Source organism: Humulus lupulus, chromosome 4, assembly GCF_963169125.1.
Source record: "Humulus lupulus chromosome 4, drHumLupu1.1, whole genome shotgun sequence".
Lineage (NCBI taxonomy): Eukaryota > Viridiplantae > Streptophyta > Magnoliopsida > Rosales > Cannabaceae > Humulus > Humulus lupulus.
In genome coordinates this window covers 189,692,461-189,713,121 of record NC_084796.1, presented here as the reverse complement: position 1 = coordinate 189,713,121, position 20,661 = coordinate 189,692,461, and the positions used below count along the sequence as shown (strand labels likewise).

Genomic DNA, 20,661 nt, shown 5'->3' with positions numbered 1-20,661 from the left:
TAGCATGATATAATATCAACAATGATCATAATAATCACTCAGGACTCTCAGTCCAAAATAGAGGAGTGACAATTGGAAAAGTCACTAAAGTGGGTTTCGTTCCCAATAGCCATGTGACGATAGGGTCATCGGGGCTTTAGAGATAAGTGATCCTTTCACTAGCTTAACGGGTTAGGTGCATGGTGACTAGTCACCAACATAACCTACCTCATGACCATAGACTCATAACCATGGAACATTGTTCCCTAGCCATGTGACAGCAATCACCTAGGCCTTAGACCCTGGCTCTGAGTAACTAGTCCTAGACTAGCCAAGCGCTTATAAGTTTCATCGACCTTAGGGTCGGTCCAGTGTTAATGCCTTAGAGTCATTCAACGCTGATATCGATTAGATCTAATCTTCATTCAGCCTTGCGTTCAGGACGCTTATGTCGTTTCTGACTCCTAGGTCAGTAATACGTGACCAGTGCCGTCCCTGACTAATCAGTGCCATACACAAGTAAACAACATCCTCTAGCATTTAATATGCAATTGATAACTCTACAAAATAGAGTTATTTTACCACTTTTTATGTGCTAATTGTTGCTTAATTCTTGAGTTTTTAATTGATTTGTTAAGTTTTTAAGTAATTTTGAATTTATTGGGTTTATTTTGATTTTTATATATTTATATGTTTTTATAGATGTTTTATTGTAATATGTTGTAATTTAATTAGTTGAAAATATTGTTATTAGATTAAAAGTTAGAAATGCAATTTTGAGCTTAAATATTTAAGTAAATTAAGTTTTAATTAATATTTTCATGAAACTTTTGTTGTATATTTTATTATTGAAAATATTTAGTTTTAATTTAATTTATGTTTGTTTTATAGGGAATTTGTTATATTTTATTTGCTCTTGAAAAGCAATAACAATGATGTTAAAAAGTGGCCTTTTTGTGAAAGACAAAGGAAATTGGCATTCTCCTTCTCTGGGCCCAAGCCCAGCCAAGTCTCCCAGCTCCTGGCCGCATGTCACCCAGCCAGCCCACTCGGTTCAGCATTCTCCAGCCAGCCGAAACCCCTGCTGCTCCACTGCCCCCAGCCATTTGCTTCAGCTGATGCCACCGAAGCACCTTTGCCCCTTCAGCTAAATGCCTCCCACGTGAGCCCAATTGGGCCTGCCACCTATGGCTCGCCTGCACCATCAGCCCACAAGCACACCCCACTTTTCCCAGCCGCCTGGTCCCCTGCCACAGCCCACCTAGCCACTTTTCTTTGTTCCCTTGTCCCATAATACCCAAAAAAATGCCAACTTTTTACTCATTTTTCTACACATTTTTCACCACAACATCATCATTACACCCTATAATTTACCTCTACATACCAAATTTATTTTATTTAATTAATCTAATCAATTTAATTAATTTAAATTGATTATTTTAATAATCTCATTTGGGCTATAAATATGGACTTTCAAGACCATTTTAGAGTGCTTAATTTTTGGTTACCATATTCTTTTCTCCCATTTTCTCTCTACCATTCTCTCTTCCACTTTGGGTTTTTCAAGAGCATTTTGCAAGTATGTGTGTCATTTATTTTATAATTTCCACTCTAGTTATGTGCTTCTAATCTTTTTCATAAGATTATGAAGATCATGATGAAGCAACTTGTAACTAGGTAATATTTATGTTGTATGTTGATTTCCCTTGTAATGCAACAAAGTTTATAGATTTTTCTTCTTCATATATGTCTTTCATCTTTAATATCTCATATTTTGGATTGTTAGATAATATTTACACTTTGTTCTTCATTAGTGCAAAAACATAATATTCTTTATGTAAGATGTGTCATTAAATTGTACACATCCATGCTTAGAACAAAAATATTATGTTTTTCCTTATAAATAATGTTCATTGATTTATTTGTTATTTCATTAGATTGATTTACACTAAATGCTTTGAAATTATAATTTTGAAAAGTGAAGAAAAATCCTATCTTTTTATAAGTAATTTGTGCTTAAAATTATAAATCTATTTGGAAAATGATAGTTTGAATTATTTTAACTATCACTAAAACTTGGGAATCAATATACTAATAAAAATTATTAAACTTACATTTTGTGGATTCTAGTATCTTAATAATCTTTTCTTCTAACACATATTTTCAAATCATTATTAGTTTATTTTTATTCTCTTAAATAGCTTTATTTTTCAATCTTTTATTTTATGTTCATAATATTAAAACTCATCAATCTTTGGAGCAATGTTAGAATTTATTACTTTTGATTTAAAATAGTTTTCTTTTTTATTTTAGACAACTCATTTGGATTCAATCTCGTGCTTACACGAACACTATATTCCATATACGATTCGTGCGCTTGCGAGTATAAATTTTTAAAACATACCCGTTTTGGGTCCATCAAGTTTTTGGCGCCGTTGCTGGGGAGTTGCAAGAAAAAAGATTCGAAATTTATCTCAAGGTTAGTGAATTCTTCTACTAGTTATTTTAATTTTTTGCACTTAAAAAAACTAAAAAAATATATATCTATAAAAACTAAAAAAAAAAAAGATAAAAAGAAAATTTGGGACGGTTCTACCACCCATAAAAAAAACTACTTATATATATCTATTTTTTTAATTTTTTTTTAGTCGATGGCACTTGTGCCTCCTAATTTTGTTATAAGTTTGTTGTAATTTTTATTTCTTGTATATCTTTGTTAGTTGACGGCACTTGTGCCTCCTAACCTTTGTTATAATTTTCTTTATTTATCTTGTTGTAATTTTTATTTTATTTAATTTCTGCAAGTTACTAGTTGATGACAATTTTGCCTCCTAGCTAGTTAATGGCAATTTTGCCTCCTAGTCTTTTATCTTATGTTTTAGTTGATGACACTTGTGCCTCCTAATTTTTACCTTAATTTTGTTATGGTTGATGGCATGCTATGATTCCCTACTCTTGCCTAAATTTTAGTCTTAGTTAATTTTGCCTTATTTTTCTTTACCTTTTATCATATTATTCTATAATTGTGAAAAATACTTGGAAAAAAAAAACCTAAATCTTGTCCTTTCACCATAAGCAATTTTTGCTTAAAGGAAATTTGAACAAAATTCCCAATCTGCCTCTACTAATTAACCTCGGGGAGTTGTTAGTAGTGCACGAGTAAGTGGAAGCAAATAGGCCTGGGGACAAGTAAACCATAAGAATTATATTGTTGTGCAATCTCTAAAAATTATAAGTATGGTCTGTGGTTGCGGTTTTAACTGATCTTCCACATCAGAAAATTGCTTGTTTGAGATTATCCTTGTTGCCTTGTTTGTGAAAATTGTATGCATCATTGGGAATGTAACTCTAAAAAGCGATTAGTAAAAAGACGTTTATCTTTGTTTGAAATTGAAAGTGTTAGTAAAATTTTGAGCATCATGGAACCAATTGCTAATCATGTTGATGAAAGTGTTGTGCCTGAAAAAACTTTGCTTGAATATTTTGCACCTATTTCATCTAATGCTCCTTCATGCATTATTTTTCCTACAACTTCTGCTACTCATTTTGAGCTTAAACCAGCAATCATTCAATTGTTGATATCTTTTTATGGGTTAGATAGAGAAGATCCTTACATGCATGTCAAAGATTTCTTAGAAATTTGCTCAACATTTAAATTTCAAAAATTTTCTGATGAGTCGGTCAAACTAAGATTGTTTCCTTTTTCATTAAAAGACAAATCAAAAGCTTGGTTAAATTCCCTTCCAACAGGGTCTATAATTACATGGGATCAACTTTATAATAAATTCTTGTTGAAATTTTTTCCTATGTCTAAAACTGATAGTCTAAGGAGAGAAATCTCCGAGTTTTTTCAAAAAGATAATGAAGAGTTTTATGAATGTTGGGAAAGATTTAAAGATTTATTATTAAAATGTCCTCATCATGGTTTTGAAAAATGGAGACTTGTAAAATATTTTTATGATGGTTTGACTCCCTCTAATCGTCAAATGATTCAATCTATGCATATTGGAAAATTTTTAAAATTTCAAGGACAAGAGGCGTGGGACGCCCTTGAAGATTTATCTGTCAATTCACAACAATGGAATTATTTTGATCCTAGGTCTAGGTCAACTAATTCACCAAAATGAGGAGGAAGGTATGAAGTAAAAGAAGAATTAGACTGTAACGCCCTAGATAGCCAAGACCGTTACACTGTGTATTTATAAAGGTGCAGGACTTGCTAATCAAGTCATTAATTTGAAAACGTGTCACTGAACATGTAAGACCTATGGTTAAAAAGGTTTTGGTCTCAAAAGACTCATTTCATACATTCAAATTGTAGTAACATGGGATCCCATACAAAAACGATGTTAAAGAAAGTTTACAAACTCCCAAAAGTACATGAGTAACTAAGGCAAAACAGACAGTCTTCAGGTTCCATGTCCTTGCCTAGACCTCAACCGTGGCGGCCGAGCACCTGGCTATGTACATTCCGCTCGCCGAGCTCTCCAGTCAGGGCTGATCTAACTTGCCCTTGCCTTTACCTGCACCACGTAGCACCCGTGAGCCAAGGCCCAGCAAGAAAACATCATAGATAACTCAAACAATAATAATAGACGAATAGCTCAGTAAGCATGTATACCCATCAGATAATCCACAACAGATAATCAGCATATACAATGCAATACAAGATACATTCTATCGCATATACTATTCATGTCACATAATATTCAGGGTCGACGACTTAGGCCGCACCCTCTGTTTAACCCACTGACTCTGGCCCGCTTAAACCAAGCTCAGTGCATAATAAGCTGTCCTCGGCTACCAGTGGCCGAGCCGCGCCCTGTGCACTAGTGAGACCCTTGGCACCCTTAGGCCGTTGGTTCACTAAATGGCTTGCATGGCATAATACCATCTTTTCAAGCTTTTACATTAGGGAGCCCTTAGTCCCGTCACATATATTCAACCAGGTGCAGTTTTCTTACCTTTAGTCTGTGCAGTTATAGAATTACGAGCAACGCCCCTCAAGCACGATTCGTTCCCGAGCCTAAGCCTTTATTACCTAGCCAAAACCAAAGTATAGGGTTTCATAAATACTCAAATATAGGTTCCAGTTATAAAACTAACTCCCGGGATATCAAATTCCACCAAGCACGGTGGTGAAACCAAACCTGAGCACACAAGACCACTCTCCCATGCTTAAAACCCTCAAAATCTCAAGTGTGCAACCAAGGGCTGCGGCCCCCAAAGCCTAGCCGCGGCCCTTCCCCAAAACAGAGCCTACTCCCTCACTGAACCACACATGCGCCGCGGCCCTTGCCTTGGGCGCCGCGGTGCGCCCCCTTGGCCGAGCCCCCTTGGCTTCCTTGCATGCTAGGGCCGCAGCGCTCTAGAACAGAGCCGCGGCCCTCCCCTTCGAACCCAGATTTTACACCATTTCAAAGCTCAAAACCTTACCTTAAACCATCCCAAAGCTTCCCAACTTCTTTAGCATGATCTAAACAACATAACTCCCAAGAAAACACAGCCTAACACACTCCAATCCCTTCCTTTCAATTTCTGAAACCCAAGTGCTAAAACACACACAAACCAGCCATCAAACTCAATGAAAAACCTCTAAACCAGGAGTAGAGACTCACCTTTGCTGTAGAATCACTTCACCAAGCTATAGCCAAGCTAGGTCCCCAAGTTCCCTTCTTTAATTCTGCCTTAAAACACCAAAGCTATACTGGTTTCAACACTTAACCAAAATCCAGCTAGAGCACAGAATTCAACCACAGAAAAGATGTTTAGATGCTTACCTTAATCCCTGTTCTAGTGCTTGATAAATCCCTGAGCTAGACCTTCAATTCCTCACCTCAAATCTCAGAATTCCAGCTTGTTTCTCCCTTAAGTTTTCTGTGTTTTTCTCTCCTTAGTTTCCCTTGAACGTGTAAGTGAGTTGGGACAAAATGCTTAGTCGATTTGTGTTTTTCTGAAGGCTTCCTTAAGTCTAACTTATCTGTTAAGTTAATCCTGAGGCTCGGGGTGCCGGAACCGTCCCCGATGCCAAAATGGTAAAATCCCCCAATATTCCCGCCTAGACATCCTATCCTCAAATATATCTCCATATATTTATTTCCGTGTCCCGATAACCCAAATTACTATCCACTATCTAAAAGTATCCCCGATTTCTCCAAAGTCTTATCTTAAACCCTCATTGTGACTTTTCCCACTATTTGGCCCTAGAATCGTCTTGAGTCGTGCTCAACGAACCTGTCCACATAATAATGTGGTTCTCACACATATATCACATATCATATTACCACATAATATAACCAGTTATCATATAAACATTATTAGACATATAATTACTCATTAAATCACAATTATTCTAGTAATGCCCTCCTGGCACACTAATCAAGGCCCTTAAGCCTTATTAGCGGATTTTGGGACGTTACATAGACTTAAGAACATCCTTAGACAAATTAGCGAGAAAAGTAGAAGCTTTAGCCATAAGCCAAACTATAAACTCTCTAATACAACCAAGAAAAGATGTTTGTTCTATATGTTCTAGTCCTTGCCATAATGCCCAATCATGTCCTTCCTACCAAGAAGCCTTTTCTGAGGAGGCCAATGCTCTTCATGCTTATGGGAAACCAAATGATAGCCCATTTTCATCCACTTACAATCCAAATTGGAGAAACCATCTAAACTTTTCATGGAAACAAAACCAACTCCAAATGAATCAAGGGCACCAATACAACACACAAAACCAAGCTCATGCCCCACAAAATCAACCATATCCGCAACAAAGAAAACCTTCCTTAGAAGATACTTTACAACAATTTATGCAATCCACTCAACAAATCCTACAAAATCAGTCTCAATCAATTACCAAACTCGAGACACAAGTAGGACAACTCGCCACTGCTTTAGCTGATAGAGAAAAAGGAACATTCCTTAGTCAACCTATCCCTAATCCAAAAGTTCAATATGAGATAGGAAAGTCTAGTCATAATGGAGAAGTCAAATCAATTTCAACTCTTAGGTCCGGAAAGAACATTGTCAAACCCAATTACATACCCGAGGTTGAAAACGAAAAAGAAAAAGAAAAAGAAAAAGAAAATAGTCAGCCTTCTAGTTCTAATGCCAATGACTTTTCAATCAAGGAAATTCCAATCCATCCTTTCATTCCAAAAGCCCCATTCCCACAAAGATTACTTCCAATTAAAAGAGGCAGCCAATATAATGACATCTTAGAAGTTTTTAAACAAGTTAGTATCAATATCCCTTTCTTAGATGCCATTAAACAAATTCTTGCCTACTCTAAATTTTTAAAGGATCTTTGTACTGTTAAAAGAAACACTAATGTTCCTAAAAATGCATTTTTAACTGAACAAGCTAGTTCCATTATTCAATATAAGAGTCTTGTTAAATATAAAGATCTTGGGTGTCCCACAATTTCATGCATTATTGGTGATCATTTTATTAACAAGGCTTTACTTGATTTGGGTGCTAGTGTGAATTTATTGCCTTATTCTGTTTATAAGCAACTTGGTCTTGGTGAGCTAAAACCTACCTCTATAACTCTTCAATTAACCGATCGTTCTATGAAAATTCCTAGAGGCATTATAGAGGATGTTTTGATAAAAGTTGATAAATTTTATTTTCCTGTTGACTTCATTGTTCTTGATACTCAACCTGTGGAAAATATGCATGCTCAAATTCCTATCATTTTAGGTAGACCATTCTTAGCTACATCTAATGCAATCATAAATTGTCGTAATGTTGTTTTGAAATTATCTTTTGGAAATATGACTGTTGAATTGAATGTATTTAATGTGGTTAAATATGTTGAGTGTGAGGAAGTGCATGAAGTTAACATGATAGATATTATATGTGAAGATGATGGAAATGACTTACTTGACTTTTGTGAAAAATACTTTGGTATGAACTTGCATGTTGATGACTCTAATGATGATGTGAATGCTTTGCTAGAGCCTATACCCTTAAATGAAACCAAAGTTGAACCTTTTTCACCCTTAGATTATGTTCAATCAATCTCCAAGTCTCCAAAGTTAGACCTTAAACCTTTGCCAGAAAATTAAAAATATGCTTTTCTAGGAGAGTCTGAAACCTTACTTGTTATCATAGCATCCGCTTTAGATAAAGAACAAGAAGATAAATTGTTAGATGTCCTTAGAAAACATAAAGAAGCCATAGGTTGGACCATTGGAGACATTAAAGGAATTAGCCCATCCATATGTATGCATAGAATCCATCTAGAAGAGAATGCTAAAACCTCTCGGGAGTGTCAAAGAAGGTTAAATCCAAATATCAAAGAAGTAGTTAGAGAAGAGGTCATAAAATTGTTAACGTGGGTATCATTTACCCTATTTCTGATAGTCAATGGGTTAGTCTAGTTCAAATTGTGCCTAAGAAGTCTGGGATCACAGTTGTTGAAAATGAAAAAAAACAAATTAATCCCTACTACAGTACAAACGGGGTGGAGAGTGTGCATAGACTATAGAAAGCTGAATAATGTTACTAGAAAAGACCATTTTCCATTACCCTTTATTGATCAAATGCTTGAACGTTTAGCTGGCCATGCATATTATTGCTTTCTTGATGGGTATTCGAGATATAACCAAATCCCCATTGCCCCGGAAGATCAAGAAAAGACTACATTTACATGCCCTTTTGGGACTTTTGCCTATCGTCGCATGCCTTTTGGATTATGTAATGCACCTGCGACTTTTCAAAGGTGTATGATTTCAATTTTTTCTGACATGGTTGAAAGATTTCTTGAAGTATTTATGGATGATTTTTCTGTGTTTGGTTCTTCCTTTGATGAATGTCTACACCATCTTTCACTTGTTTTAATTCGTTGCAAAGAGAAAAACCTTGTTCTTAACTGGGAAAAATGTCATTTTATGGTTAAAAAAGGAATTGTTTTAGGTCATGTAATCTCTTCTGAGGGAATAGAAGTTGATAAAGCTAAAGTTGATCTTATTTCAAAACTTTCCCTACCTAAAACTGTGAAAGAAATTAGATCATTCTTAGGCCATGCTGGTTTTTATAGAAGATTTATAAAAGACTTTAGCAAAATTTCTCGGCCTTTATGCCATTTACTTGGAAAAGAAAATGCTTTTGTCTTTGATAATAACTGCCATGTTGCCTTTGAAATTTTTTAAAATTTGTTAACTACTTCACCCATTATTCGACCTCCTGATTGGAAAATACCTTTTGAAATAATGTGTGATGCTTCTGATTATGCTATAGGTGCTGTCTTAGGACAAAGACTTGAAAAAATACCTCATGTAATTTACTATGCTAGCAAAACTTTAAATGATGCTCCATTAAATTATTCCACCACCGAAAAAGAATTGCTTGTTGTTGTTTTTGCATTGGAGAAATTTAGATCTTATTTGTTAGGGTCTAAAATTATTGTTTATTCTGATCATGCTGCATTAAAATAACTCTTATCAAAAAAAGATGCTAAGTCTCGTTTGATCCGTTGGATCCTGCTTTTACAAGAATTCGACTTAGAAATACGTGATAAAAAAGGATCATAAAATGTTGTTCCTGATCATTTATCTAGACTAGTTGTTGAAACTATACATGACTCCACTCCTATCACTGAAACTTTTCCTGATGAACAATTGATGCATGTTTATTCCTTACCTTGGTATGCTGATATTGTTAATTATTTGGTCACTAAAGAAATACCATCTCATTGGTCTAAGCATGATAAATCTAAATTTTATTCTGAGGTGAAAAATTTTATTTGGGATGATCCTTACTTGTTTAAATACTGCCCCTGATCAAATAATTAGAAGATGCATTCCAAATTGTGACCAATCTAAAATTATATCTTTTTGTCATGACCATGCATATGGAGGACATTTTAGTGGTAAGAAAGCAGTTGCTAGAGTTTTACAATGTGGTTTTTATTGGCCTACTATCTTTCATGATACATATGTTTATTGTAAATCTTGTGAACGTTTCCAAAAGCTAGGAAATTTAACTAAAAGAAACATGATGCCTTTAAATCCTATTCTTATTATTGACATATTTGTGTTTGGGGCATTGATTTTATGGGACCTTTTCCTAACTCTTTTGGTAATCTTTATATTCTTGTTGGAGTTGATTATGTGTCTAAATGGGTTGAAGCTATTGCATGCCACACTAATGACCACAAAGTTGTGCTTCGGTTTTTGAAAGAAAATATATTTTCCCGTTTTGGTTCTCCACATGCTATAATTAGTGATAATGGTACACACTTTTGTAATAAGCCATTTGAACATTTGATGAAACAATATGGCATTACACATAAAGTCTCAACACCATATCACCCACAAACTAGTGGTCAAGTTGAAGTGTCTAATAGGGAAGTTAAGCACATTTTAGAAAAAACTGTAAATCCAATTAGGAAAGATTGGTCCTTAAGACTCACTGGTGCATTATGGGCGTATTGTACCGCGTACAAAACACCCATTGGCATGTCACCCTACAGACTTGTGTATGGGAAGGCGTGCCATTTACCTGTTGAGTTAGAACATAGAGCCTTTTGGGCAATTAAGCAGTTAAACTTTTCTTTAAACAAGACAGGTGAGAAACGAAAGCTTCAACTAAATGAACTAGACGAAATTAGGAATGATGCATATGACTATTCTAAAAAGTATAAGGATCGCATGAAATTTTACCATGACAAAAATATTTTGAGAAAATATTTTTCTCCAAGTCAGAAAGTCCTTTTATACAACTCTCGTTTGCATTTATTCCCGGGAAAGTTACGCTCTAGGTGGTCCGGTCCTTACATTGTTCGTATTGTTTTTCCACATGGAGCTATTGAAATTGAAAATCCTAAAAATGGTGATATATTTAAAGTTAATGGACAAAAATTAAAACCATTTTTAGAATTGAAAACTGATGAAGTGGATGAGATCCTCCTTGAGGACCCTGTTTACCATGCTCTTTGATTCCTATTTGATCTTGATAACTTATGTCTTATTTGTTTTGTTTGTTTTATGTGTGATTTAATTTTTGTTTGTTGTATCTTTTACTCTCTTCGCGATGCACAATATCGAGGTACGACCATTCTAAACTCTAAACTCTTGTCAATTTTAATTTATATTTATATTTTGACACATTGAGGACAATGCTTAAATTAAGTTTGGGGATATCGAGTTATATGGTTATTATCGTTATTATCATTAAGAAGAGTATGATTTATTGTGTTTATTCTTTGCGTTGTTTTTAATTTTTATGTTTTGTGTTAATTTTTGTGTTTTATTTATGTTTGTTTGAAAAAAAAAATATATCTATATATATTTTGTTGTCTTGTTAATTTTTTTTTAATTTGTTCATTTTCATAAAAATTAAAAAAAAAATTGGTGATATTTTTCATTTTTCAATGATAAAAATCTTGATTGAGTTTGAGTTTAGTTCTCTTAAAAATATGGATAATTTTTAAGCTTTGTTTTTAATTATAGGGTCAATTTTGCTTGTAACAAAAATTACATTTTTCATAATAAGAACACTTTTATTTCCTATAAGTTTAAATGAAAAATAATTTTAATGAAAACCTATTTTTAAAGCAAAATTGACAATTTAATTAATTACATAAGCTTAACTTTTATTCATAATATTTTTTTAGAATTATTTTCATTGTGCAATTTTTGAGAAAATCCTTTTTATATCACCAATAAAAAAAAATGTGTGTTTTAATTTTTCTTTTGCTTTAGGACTAGCAAAACTTTAAGTTTGCGGGTGTGATAACTCTACAAAATAGAGTTATTTTATCACTTTTTATGTGCTAATTGTTGCTTAATTCTTGAGTTTTTAATTGATTTGTTAAGATTTTAAGTAATTTTGAATTTATTGGGTTTATTTTAATTTTTATATATTTTATATGTTTTTATAGATGTTTTATTGTAATATGTTGTAATTTAATTAGTTGAAAATATTGTTATTAGATTAAAAGTTAGAAATGCAATTTTGAGCTTAAATATTTAAGTAAATTAAGTTTTAATTAATATTTTCATGAAATTTTTGTTGTATATTTTATTATTGAAAATATTTAGTTTTAATTTAATTTATGTTTGTTTTATAGGGAATTTGTTATATTTTATTTGCTCTTGAAAAGCAATAAAAATGATGTTAAAAAGTGGCCTTTTTGTGAAAGACAAAGGAAATTGGCATTCTCCTTCTCTGGGCTAAAGCCCAGCTAAGTCTCCCAACTCCTAGCCGCATGTCACCTAGCCAGCCGAAACCCCTGCTGCTCCACTGCCCCCAGCCATTTGCTTCAGCTGATGCCACCGAAGCACCTTTGCCCCTTCAGCTAAATGCCTCCCACGTGAGCCCAATTGGGCCTGCCACCTATGGCTCGCCTGCACCATCAGCCCACAAGGCCCACAAGCACACCCCACTTTTCCCAGCCGCCTGGTCCCCTGCCACAGCCCACCTAGCCACTTTTCTTTGTTCCCTTGTCCCATAATACCCAAAAAATGCCAACTTTTTACTCATTTTTCTACACATTTTTCACCACAACATCATCATTACACCCTATAATTTACCTCTACATACCAAATTTATTTTATTTAATTAATCTAATCAATTTAATTAATTTAAATTGATTATTTTAATAATCTCATTTGGGCTATAAATATGGACTTTCAAGACCATTTTAGGGTGCTTAATTTTTTGTTACCATATTCTTTTCTCCCATTTTCTCTCTACCATTCTCTCTTCCACTTTGGGTTTTTCAAGAGCATTTTGCAAGTATGTGTGTCATTTATTTTATAATTTCCACTCTAGTTATGTGCTTCTAATCTTTTTCATAAGATTATGAAGATCATGATGAAGCAACTTGTAACTAGGTAATATTTATGTTGTATGTTGATTTCCCTTGTAATGCAACAAAGTTTATAGATTTTTCTTCTTCATATATGTCTTTCATCTTTAATATCTCATATTTTGGATTGTTAGATAATATTTACACTTTGTTCTTCATTAGTGCAAAAACATAATATTCTTTGTGTAAGATGTGTCATTAAATTGTACACATCCATGCTTAGAACAAAAATATTATGTTTTGCCTTATAAATAATGTTCATTGATTTATTTGTTATTTCATTAGATTGATTTACACTAAATGCTTTGAAATTATAATTTTGAAAAGTGAAGAAAAATCCTATCTTTTTATAAGTAATTTGTGCTTAAAATTATAAATCTATTTGGAAAATGATAGTTTGAATTATTTTAACTATCACTAAAACTTGGGAATCAATATACTAATAAAAATTATTAAACTTACATTTTGTGGATTCTAGTATCTTAATAATCTTTTCTTCTAACACTTATTTTCAAATCATTATTGGTTTATTTTTATTCTCTTAAATAGCTTTATTTTTCAATCTTTTATTTTATGTTCATAATATTAAAACTCATCAATCTTTGGAGCTATGTTAGAATTTATTACTTTTGATTTAAAATAGTTTTCTTTATTTTAGACAACTCCTTTGGGTTCGATCTCGTGCTTACACGAACACTATATTCCATATACGATTCGTGCGCTTGCGAGTATAAATTTTTAAAACATACCCGTTTTGGGTCCATCAGCAATCAATGTCCACATTTATCAACCAACATGCCTCAACAACAAACATGCATGTCATATACATAGGGTGCAGTTTTCTTACCTCTGATTCGAGCGATAATGAATAAAAGAACGACCCTTGAGAACGATTTGACTTTTAGTCCTTTAGCAGTCACCTAGTCATTACCAAATACGGGACACCATCAATAAAATGAACAACAAGGGTTCCCAAACCAAGATCTAGCCTCCGGGACATCAATCCCCACTAATCCGGGTAGTAGGAACAATCCCAAGGCCTAAAACCAAGTTCCTGAGGTCAAAACACTTAAACGGGCTCAAAACTACCCAAGGGCTGCGGCCCTAGCACCTTGAGTCACGGCCCCCAGCTACACCAGGAGCAAGGGTCGTGACGCCCAGCAAGGCCAAAACCCTCCTCCTGCTTTTTCGAGCTAGGGTCGCGGTACCCAAGACCAGGGCCGCAGCCCCCAACCTAGAACCATCCACAACCTCGGTTTTCATCATCCCAAACCCTCCAAAAACATACCTAAACACTTCCAAATCCAAAAATCAAAGTTCCCAAGCTTCCCAATGATCCAAAACCATCAAATCCTGAGGCTCAAATGAACCAAAAACTCAACGATTCACAAAATCCAATTCGAAGCTTAGAAACTCTAAAAAACTCAAAACTTAAAACTTAGATTACCTTTGATTGGGTTGTTTCTCGTCAAATCCTTCGGTCAAGAAACTTCTAATCTTTCCTAGGATCGTTATGCCTCGATCCTCGCTTGATTCTGACTCCTAGAACTCAAGATTTCTTCGAAAATGCCTCGAACGGTAAAATGAACTAACGGGAAGAGAAAGAGAGGTTTTCTAACGTACGGTTCTATCTGACAAGCTACTTCAAGCTTAAGTAACCTCAAATAAAACTTAGTGCTCGGGGTCCCGAAAACACTCACGGGGGTATTATAGTCAAAACTTCCAGAATTTCCTCCTGATCTCAATAACTCCCAATTTATCATCAAATAACATTCTCATAACTCAATATCCCAATAAAAGACCCCCGTTATGACAAAACCGCTAATTTATAATATCAGACCGTCTCATGCCGAATAGCTCGAATATATCTCCATAATAATGGGATCTCATCCACAAATCACAATATGCACCCAAAATACACAAATATGCCCTCAACGGGCCAAATTACAAAAACACCCTTATAATCAAATGTGGACCCACATGCATGCATTTAATATCATATTATAATATAATTCACATAAACATGCATATATTCATTTAATGGCATAATTAAACAGTTATGGCCCTCCCGACCTACTAATCCAACCATTAAACCGCATTAAGGATTTCAAGGCATTACAACTTCTACTTGAGTCAACGCAAACACTCGAGCTGGGGCCGAGCTGTCCGCTTTTCTGGGTTCTTCTTTTTTGGCCTTAGGGAAATCCTTCTTAAGATGGCCCACTGCTCCACATGAGAAGCAGGCCCTTGGCCTACACTCTCCCAGATGACGCCTCTTGCATCTAGGGCATTCAGGATAAGACTTCCAGGCTTCACTACCACCTGGACGACCCATTGAAACACCACGGGGCTGCCTATCAGGACTTGGAACTGGGAAGGTGTCATGAACCTTCCTCTTCTGATCATTGAGGCATCCACCCCTAGCAGAACCCATAAATGGAGGACTTGTCCTCCTGAACTCCTTTCTGGTTGCATTTTCTTGCCAGATCTTGTTCTCTGCACTCTAAGTTGTGAGTGCCTTCTCAACCACCTATGCATAGGTAGTAACCCCAGCCACAGTGGTAATACGCAAATCACGGGCTAATCTGGGCTGTAGCCCCTGTAGAAATCTCTCTCTTCTGGTCCAATCAGTGGGCACTAGCTCCATGGAAAATTTCACCAAACGATCAAATTTCAAGGCATACTCAGTGACTGACAAATTTCCCTGAAGTAGCCTAATGAATTCCTCAGCTTTTGCCGCCCTGATGGCTTCATTGTAATATTTTTCATTAAACAGAGTCTGAAACTCTTCCCAGCTCAGGGCATTAACATTCTTGGTCTGGGTAATAACCTCCCACCAAATTCGGGTATCCTCCCGAAACATATAAGTGGCACAGGCCACCCTCTCATTACCAGATACCCTCATGAAATCAAGGATAGTGGTAATCATACTCATCCATTGCTCTGCCTTGGCAGGATCTGCACTGCCCTCAAATACTAGAGGTTGTTGCTTCCTGAACCTTTCATAAAGAGGCTCCCATGTATTTCCAACCTCAGGCAAATGCTCTGCTGCTGGCACCGACACAGGAGGTGCCTCTGATACTCTGGCCACTGCAGGCGCTTGCTGCTGTTTCAGGAGACGAAGCTCTTCTCCCTGTCTCAACACTGTTGCCTGCATATCACTAACTATCTGCTGCCAGTTTACAGGAGCTGGCTGTGGAATCTGTGACTGGTCATTCTCCTGACCCTGACTATTATTATTCTGGCCTTGATCACTCTGGCCAGCTGAAGTATCTATCTGCCCTGGATTCATTCTTATTACTTATACCTTGCTGAAACAACGATCAATACAGCCAGTCAGGTAGTAATAACTAAACCTCTTGCCGCCTTACGGTCCAAGAACAAGCAGACAATTATCATATTCCACAGTCATACAAATATACAAGCAGATACATGTTTATAGCATTTAGCACTTAGCATGTATCACATAATAATTCACAAACAACAACACTAATAAGTATGTTCCAGCAATCTCAGTACTAATTAGCACACAGTTGCTGAAGATATAATATTTCAGGGCACAGGTTTAACATGGTGTCTCATGCATACAGGTAAAGCATATATACTATATTTAAGCAGTTATACATATAACTACATAAATAGTTACCAAACCATGAGTCGAGCTTGACTTCAGTGATGTGTGTACATGCCCAGCCAGTCTACAGGAACCCTAACCTTGGCATGCTCTGATACCAAGTTGTAACGCCCTGGTTACCCCAGAACAGTTACGGTGAACTGGAAATTTAACTCGCTACCCGAGTCCTTTGGTTAAAAACGTGCTTCTAAGTGTTATTAACAGGCTAAGGTGGAAAACTAGTCAAAATGAAAGGATATATTTTATTAAATACATAAAACTGTTCATGGGCCCATCAAAATCTTTTACAAGTTATTTACAACTCAAAACGGTCATCACTGTTCAAAATTACAAAACCGCCGACCTAAGCGACAAAAATAGGGTAAACCCCCTAGTTCCTTTGAGAACTCCTTGGCCGTGGTGGTCAAGCAGCCGCATATGTACACATCACCACCTAAGCTCTCCACTCAAGGCTGGGTGAGCTTTTCTTTCCCTTTACCGGCACCACATAGCACCATGAGCCAAGGCCCAGCAAGAAAACACAATATAGCATGATATAATATCAACAATGATCATAATAATCACTCAGGACTCTCAGTCCAAAATAGAGGAGTGACAATTGGAAAAGTCACTAAAGTGGGTTCCGTTCCCAATAGCCATGTGACGATAGGGTCACTGGGGCTTTAAAGATAAGTGATCCTAGGTCAGTAATACGCGACCAGTGCCGTCCCTTACTAATCAGTGTCATACACAAGTAAACAACATCCTCTAGCATTTAATATGCAATCAATGTCCACATTTATCAACCAACATGCCTCAACAACAAACATGCATGTCATATACACAGGGTACAGTTTTCTTACCTCTGATTCGAGCGAGAATGAATAAAAGAACGACCCTTGAGAACGATCTGACTTTTAGTCCTTTAGCGGTCATCTAGTCATAACCAAATACGGGACACCATCAATAAAATGAACAACAAGGGTTCCCAAACCAAGATCTAGCCTCCGGGACATCAATCCCCACTAATCCGAGTAGTAGGAACAATCCCGAGGCCTAAAACCAAGTTCCTGAGGTCAAAACACTCAAACGGGCTCAAAACTACCCAAGGGCTGCGACCCTAGTACCTTGAGCCGCGGCCCCCAGCTACACCAGGAGCAAGGGTCGTGACGCCCAGCAAGGCCAAAACCCTCCTCCTGCTTTTTCGAGCTAGGGTCGCGGTACCCAAGACCAGGGCCGCAGCCCCCAACCTAGAACCATCCACAACCTCGGTTTTCATCATCCCAAACCCTCCAAAAACATACCTAAACACTTCCAAATCCAAAAATCAAAGTTCCCAAGCTTCCCAATGATCCAAAACCATCAAATCCCGAGGCTCAAATGAACCAAAAACTCAACGATTCACAAAATCCAATTCGAAGCTTAGAAACTCTAAAAAACTCAAAACTTAAAACTTAGATTACCTTTGATTGGGTTGTTTCTCGTCAAATCCTTCAGTCAAGAAGCTTCTAATCTTTCCTAGGATCGCTATGCCTCGATCCTCGCTTGATTCTGACTCCTAGAACTCAAGATTTCTTCGAAAATGCCTCGAACGGTAAAATGAACTAACGGGAAGAGAAAGAGAGGTTTTTTAACGTACGGTTCTATCTGACAAGCTACTTCAAGCTTAAGTAACCTCAAATAAAACCTAATTCTCGGGGTCCCGAAAGCACTCCCGGGGGTATTATAGTCAAAACTTCCAGAATTTCCTCCTGATCTCAATAACTCCCAATTTATCATCAAATAACATTCTCATAACTCAATATCCCAATAAAAGACCCCCGTTATGACAAAACCGCTAATTTATAATATAAGACCGTCTCATGCCGAATAGCTCGAATATATCTCCATAATAATGGGATCTCATTCACAAATCACAATATGCACCCAAAATACACAAATATGCCCTCAACGGGCCAAATTACCAAAACACCCTAATAATCAAATGTGGACTCGCATGCATGCATTTAACATCATATTATAATATAATTCAGATAAACATGCATATATTCATTTAATGGCATAATTAAACAGTTATGGCCCTCCCGGCCTACTAATCCAGCCATTAAACCGCATTAAGGATTTCAAGGCATTACAGGCACCATTGCCGGAATCATAGCGCGTGAGCCCCACACACCGCTTGAAGAATCGGCGACGACACCTCGCAATGGCACGTGCACGTGCGTGAGCCTCCTTTTTCCGGCCATTTTTCTGTCGGTTTCCTTTTTCGGTGTTTCTGACTCAGTGTTGCATTTGTTTCTACCATCGCTTCTCTTGTTTTGTGATTGTTGAGGTTTGTTCGTCATCCTTTGTTGTGGTTCTTCCTTTTCTGTGCTCACTATCCTTATGTTGTTGTTTCAGCATCATAGCAGACAATAAATCTTCAATTGTGATGGATGTGGTGTCGGTAATGTCTAAAATCACCGACCATAAACTCAATGGTTCGAACTATTTGGACTAGAGCAAGAATATTCACCTTTATCTACGGAGTATTGACAAAGATGATCACTTGACTAGTGATCCTCCAAAAGCAAATTCGATGGAGAAAGCTGATATGACATGGCTTAGGGAGGATGCTCGCTTATTCCTCAGATTCGAAAATCTATTGAAAATGAGGTAATTGGCTTGATCAATCACTATGAATTTGTTAATGAACTAATGGATTATTTGGAAATTTTGTACTGTGGAAAAGGAAATCTCTCCCGTATGTATGAGGTGTGCAAAGCATTTTATCGTGTGGAAAACAAGATCAATCCATCATAAAATATTTTATGGCATTCAAAAATACTTATGAGGAACTTAATACGTTGTTGCCCTTTAGTCCTGATGTGAAGGTTCAACAGCATCAATGGGAGTAGATGGCTATCATAAGCTTTCTAGCGAGGCTCTCCCCTGAATTTGATTATGCTAAAACACAAGTTCTTTCTGGGTCTGATATCTCATCTTTCCAAGACATCTTTAGTCGTGTTCTCCGCACTGAAATTACTCCTTCTGTTCCGCTTACTGAAGCTTTGGTAAGTCGCAGTAATAGTAATGCGTCTGGGAGATCTTCTACCTCAAGTGGACACAAAGGGGGATATTCACAAGGATTTGACAATTGAACATCAGATTCTGGAGGCATTTTTTTCAACTATTGTAAAAAGTCTGGTCACACCAAATTTGAGTGTAGAAAGTTGCAGTTTAAAAATCAGCAAAGACAGTTCGCTAATGTTGCAAGTACTAGTGCTGCATCTGACAAATTGGCCGTTAATTCTGTTCATGAATTTTCCAAGTCCTCACGGTACCAGGAATCACTTAAGTCGTCATCTCCTTCTGTCACTGCTATTACTGATTCAGGTAAAACTAATGCATGCCTTCTTTCCACATCCTCAAAATGGGTCATTGATCCTGGTGCCACAGATCACATGACAGGTAATTCCAATCACTTTTCTACTTTTCAGTCTCATAGTTCCACTTCTACTGTTACCTTAGCCGATGGGTCACTATCTTTTGTTCTTGGATCTGGCACTATTACTCCTACACCTCTGCTTACTTTGTCATCAGTCTTACACTTACCTAATTTATCCTTTAATTTGGTTTATGTTAGCCAACTCACTCGTAATCTCAATTATTGCATCTAATTATTTCCCGATAATTGTTTATTCCAGGATCTTATGAAGAAGAAGATTATTGGTAAATGACATGAATATGGCGGCCTGTATGTTCTTGATCCACTGCCACCAACTTCTATTGCTTGTTCAAGTGTTGCTTCCGCTTTTGAGGCTCATTGTCGGTTGGGCCATCCGTCCCTTCCTTTGCTCAAGAAACTTTGTCCCCAATATAGTAAGGTGTCTTCATTAGATTGTGAGTCATGTCAGTTTGCCAAACATCATCGTTTTAGTTTGAGTCCTCGAGTCAATAAACATGCTAGTGTTCCTTTTGAATTAATTAATTCTGATGTTTGGGGTCCTTCACCTATTTTGTCTAAACCTGGATTCAAGTATTTTTGTTACTTTTGTAGAAGATTATTCTTGTGTAACTTGGTTATATTTAATGAAAAATTGTTCTAAGCTGTTGTCTATATTTTGTGCATTGTGCTGAGATTATAAATCAATTTAATGTTTTCGTTCGTACTTTACGAAGTGATAATACCAAAGAATATACATCTACTTTATTTCACTCGTATATGGTTCAACATGGCATACTTCATGAAACTTATTGTGTTGATACTACA

General features: G+C 36.3%; 1 non-coding gene across 1 annotated transcript; it reads right to left on the bottom strand.

Moving 5' to 3' along the window:
* Positions 1–3,800: 3,800 nt before the first annotated feature.
* Positions 3,801–3,907, bottom strand: LOC133833410 (small nucleolar RNA R71). Its single transcript, XR_009892791.1, has one exon. It is a non-coding gene; the product is annotated as a small nucleolar RNA R71 (small nucleolar RNA).
* Positions 3,908–20,661: the final 16,754 nt, after the last annotated feature.